At 38.8% G+C, this 5,371-nt stretch overlaps 1 pseudogene; it reads right to left on the reverse strand.

The window, feature by feature from the left end:
* Window positions 1-3,777: 3,777 nt before the first annotated feature.
* Window positions 3,778-5,031, reverse strand: LOC107532492 (histone-binding protein RBBP4 pseudogene; annotated as a pseudogene).
* Window positions 5,032-5,371: the final 340 nt, after the last annotated feature.

A 5,371-nucleotide genomic window follows, 5' to 3' on the forward strand; every position in this document is an offset into this window, starting at 1 on the left:
GGAAGCCTGGGGAAATCACCCTGTAATGGGATGTTGCTCACGTGTCTGAAGTTGTTCCTTCTTATGGGCTCATGGAAGAATAGTAGATTATAATTAGTATTCTTAAACAAGATTAACTAAATTCACAGAGTATTTTTCCAGAAGATAGACTGTTTACATTGAGATAAAATGAGCAGATCTACTAATTCCTTGCTGCTGATGACCCTTTGTTTCAGGAGACCCACATGCTTGCTCTGAAAAAAAGTTAAGAAGAACTTTTTACTTCTTTCCACCAAATAAAACAATAGGAAATTACAATTAGATTTCACTCTGGACCCACAATTTCTGCCCATGGGAGAGCAATGAAAAAAAAGAGTGCACTCTCTTACATTTCTAGAACTAGTCCATCCTGCAGAATCTGGGCTGCAAGGTAAAGGCAACTCCTCTCTCACTAAGGGAGTAAATTCAGCTCGACGTCCCTATAAGAGTCAGACACCCAAATATTCCCATTTTAGGAAAAGGGTTGAGAAGCAGGTGAGGACTATGGAAGCTGGTAGGGCACTTTAACTGGTTTGTATGTCTCAGTGTCCTGAATGTCCTGAAACGTCAATCTTATTGCCATAGGGAGGAATACAAGTAGGGTCCTGCTCAGAGACAGAGACAGTCCAAAATATTGAAGGCCTTGAAAAATACCCATTTGACATGGTTATGCTAAAATCCCGAGGATGTGCCTTTTCATGTTAGATAACAAGCATTTTGTTTTTAAATTCGTGTTCACTCCTACACCCCAAATAGTGTCATTTACAGAGCAGGGACTCATATACCTATTTTTAAAAAGATCTTTCTTTAAAATTTTTCTACTCAGAATATATTCAAGAAATGTTTTGGAAAGAAACTCCCCTCATAAAATGCCAAGCAATTCAATATTTATGACAATTCCCTTCTGCCTTTTTCCCTACCTCTTTCATTCTGGTGAACATGCCTATTGAAAATCTTGCTTGCCATGATGGACAATCTTTTAAAACCTGACATTGAAAAATACTATCACCAAAGACCTAGTAACATCTCTCTAAAATTCCACTCTCCATTGAGTTAAAAGAGTGATATATTTTTACCCAAATAATTTGTTATGAATTCATGGTAGTAACTGCTCGGTTTCCATTCTCAGCCTGGCAATCGACATTTCCTTAGTAACCCTTTCTCTTGTGTTCAGTTAGATCACAACTTTGCTAAACTTGGCTGCTCTGGCCACAGCAACACACCACTGTCCTTTAATTACATTTTCACCCGATGTACTACACTCGGAAGTAGAAAAGGCACGAGGTCATTTCCCTGGACTCTGCTGCCGTCCTTCCTCCTGCTCACTTCTGAACCCACCTGCCCACTCTCGTTCCATCATCATCTCCCTATTGAATGGCCACTGGGAAAAGTCATCAATTCCTTTTGACTATGCAAAAGCTTTGACTTCTGAAGTACATTTAGGTTTATGATCAGTAAAGTACTTCCCCATTTTAGAGACCTGGATGATGATTAAACTCCCAATAGGTGGAGTACCTCTCTGAGCTTTTGTTTTGTTCTTTCATTCATGAGAGGAGCATAGGTGCTCTATTTTTTTGGAGCTTCTGCATGCATAAGAGTGTTTTCAGTTACTATCACATGAATGACATTTTGGCTTAATTTGGGATTCTGTGTTCTCAAACTTTTAATCACAGGTCTCTATAGACATTATTCTGTTCTCTACTAGAATTTAGTATTCAAGAGAGCATCCTACTCTTTATGGTTGTATTAAAAATACTTTGTTAATTTTTCCTGGAACATAATAGGTTTTGGTGTCTCCTGTCCAGAAAAATATTCTTCTATTATATCTTTGGTTATAGTTTCTCTTTTACTTGTTTTGTTTCCTTTTTTAGAACATCCTTTTATCAATATATTGGATCTCTTCTCTCTGTTCTTCATATATCATCACACTTGCCAGTTTTATCACTTCTCTCCATTTTCTGGGAGAAATTTTTAACTTTTTGCTTATATCACTGACTTGATTTGCTTGACATCAATTCTGTTCGACACTGACTCCAACAATGATTTTAATCCTGTTATTACAATTAAAAAAATTCTTCAAAGGTTTTTTGGTTTGTTTTCTGTTTGTTTGTTTGGTCTCATCTCATTCTTACCTTACTCTTTGCAATCTTTTCATTTTGGTATGAAGTGAGCTCTACTAGGTCTCGGGTTTGCAGACACATCCTGACATAGATTGCCCATGGCCATCTTTGCTGTCACTTGTGTATTGGTATAAATGGTCATTTCAACTGTGCACAGCACTGGTTCAGTTTATGGCACCTCAGAAACATTCATCTGGTTCCGAAGCGGAACATTCTACTCTTCTCAGTTTCTTTACTATAAGAGAAATAAGACGTATAGCCTTCTGTTGTTTAATCGGGTACAGTCCATGAAGAACAGCACTTTCCAGCAGGCACCATTTCCAGGGCCTGTCCTGTCTCTGCTTCAGCTTTATCTGAAAGGTCATCATCCTAGGATGCGGATACCGCTCTCCCCATTGCCCTCTACCCTTGGCCTTGTTATATAGGAGCCACTGTGTTGGATAAGGGTGATTGAGAAGAAAAGGACACTATCTCGGCTGTCTGAAAAGAGGAGAGAGGGTGGCTGCTCAGTTTTCTAATTAATGTGATATTTACTTTAAAAACAAGCAGTAAAAATGAATCAAAGCCTCATTGTCAGCAGGGTAATTGTCTAGTTTAGAGGGTAGACTGCATGCAGCCTACTGATAATGCTTCATCGTCCAATTGCTACAAATTAAAGTTGATGGAAATATCTGTTTTTGTTTGGCAAATGCATTTTATTCTTGTTCTTATTTTTTAATATAGAAAGGCAATTTATTTCATTACAAGCACTTATACAGTTAGTCATGGAGAGTAATAAGCCTGCTGGTGAAACTGGTCACCCAAACAGATGATATCAAACTAGTGGTCAAGGACTAACTCCTAAAAAAAAAAAGCGAATCTTATCCAGGATTATTTTAATTTTAAAAACAAATAAACAAAACAAGCTATTGTTCACTCTTCTCAACTCACCTGGACAGTCTACCTGTGGGATAACTGTCATGTAAAAACATACATCTTTACAACTTGGTGGTCTCAAGTTTTTTTTAAAAACAACATTTCACAGAAAGGAAAGAAGTAACATAAAACAGCTCAAGAGATACACTAATAAACAAAAATATATGGGGAAAGAGGATCCCGTAGTTTTGACTTAGGGAGAGGAGACTGGTCTACACAGAAAAATGTGCATTCCCGAAAGTCAGGTGTGAAAATTTTAGAGGAGGAGTTTATAGGACTCGACTCTCCCCTAATTCCTGAATAAAAATGACATCTTGCAGTACTTACACTTCATGGCTCAGACACCTGCCTCACTTGGCACTATTTCTCCCTTCTAGCCTTTACTTAAATGAGTCTGAAAAACTTGGGGATATAGAATAAGAAGAAAACACACACACACACACACACACACACACACACACACACACACACTATTTCTTTTTCAGTGTCTATATTAGATCTTTGTTACTTGAAATCTCCTGAAGAAAACTTAAATATAAGTCTATGATTTTGCTGAATCAAGTCTCCCAGTTTAGAAAGACCCTCAGTTTGGGCTAAGGTGATTGTTGATGGTACCTATTATAGAGGGATAGCTGAACAAAATCTATGTCTCCACCAGTGTTAAATCAATATCAGGGTTGAGAGGGAAAATAAAGGGAGCCTAAAATCACAAGTGCAGACCTATCTAAGACCCCTGTCCTTGTGGACCCATACTTCCTTAGGGTCTTCATCATTATGTGTTCCCTGCCATTTGCCACACTTGCATGATATTGTCTTCTGACATAGAACAGAACACCCAAGGTCTATTGGGATTTCAGGAGAAATCAGGTATCTCAGCAATGTGACCACCATGAATGAACAACTCTGGTGGCTTATCTTTTGCAGCTTCCAGGGATTGTTTCTCTCAAATGTTACTTAAATCCCAGACATTCAGTATGCCATTAGTACCACTAGAAACCAAAATAGTCTCATTGTGAGGTGACCACTGAACCTGGAATATTTCACTTTTATGTGATTTGACGGTATGCAACTGAAATTTCAGATTTCTCATATCCCACAAGGCAACAGTCTTATCAGTTGATCCTGTGACAAGAATGAACTCACTATAGGGATTGAAATAAAGGCAGTTCACTTCAGCAGTGTGAGCATCAACTGAGTGGCTTGGTTTGGAAGTATTATTTGAAGGAATATTCCAGATCATAAATTTCTGATCATCAGCAACTGACCCAAACAGGGACTCATGGAGCAGATGCCAGGAAGCATCTTCCACTACTGCTGTATGCCCTGTAAAGATGATTTTGCGTCCATAACTTTTCCTTCCTTTGGAATAGCATTGATGTCCCAAAGGCAGATGGTATGTTCATCTGAAGCACCATGTCAGTGTCCACTGAGATTTGGGTTCCAAGAAATCCCATAGCCACAGAGACGCAAGTCTGGGGTTCACTCTCCCAAAGGATCTGGTTTAGAAGGATGTTTTGTATAGTTAAAAACAAGAACAGCACTGGATGGAGTTTTTGTTGCAATGATGCAAGGGTTCTGCACCATATAATGTACCCTGTTTACTTCTCTTTTGTGGTTGATCTTGATTTCTATTTCAATTTTTCCACTAACAGAGTCCAAACCTCCAAATTCTCCTTTGCTACTGTCATAGTGTGAGGCATCAAACTGAGCATCATGTTAGGGAGCTGCACACTGGTTGCACAAGGTGGTTTTTTTTATCCGATGTGTGTGTACCCAGGACAAGTCAATGAATGCCGCAATCTTTCCCTTCTGGTCTGGTTCTGTATAGAAGCTGCTGTGCAGTTAAGCTGGACCACTCCAGAGCATGAGGCATCATTAACTCATAAAGGAAAAGGGTATTTTTCCCCCATATTTTGTACTTTTCATTGATCACACATTCTTCTACTGTGTCATCAAAGGCTGCTTCCTTATCAGCCATGGCAGGCAGGCAAGCCAGGAGCGGTGGGGAGGCTGCAGGCACTCCTCTTGTGCTTATTTTTAAGCTATTGTTAATTATGGACTTCCTTTATGATTCTGCCTGTAATTTATGTGCAAGTTGGAAGATGGCCTATCAGGATCTTAACCCAGAAGTCAGGGTGTTCTAAATTGAAGTATAATTAACAGCTTAATGAATTTTATTATTTACATGGAAACAATGAACAAATCCAAGTTGAAGCAGTGCTATTGAGTGGAGAGAATGCCAGTGTCAGAAAACTTGTAGTCAAGTTTTTACCCCCATTTATTATGTGACCTTAAGTCACTTAACCTTTAAGAATCTG

Source organism: Miniopterus natalensis, chromosome 4, assembly GCF_054644295.1.
Source record: "Miniopterus natalensis isolate mMinNat1 chromosome 4, mMinNat1.hap1, whole genome shotgun sequence".
NCBI lineage: Eukaryota > Metazoa > Chordata > Mammalia > Chiroptera > Miniopteridae > Miniopterus > Miniopterus natalensis.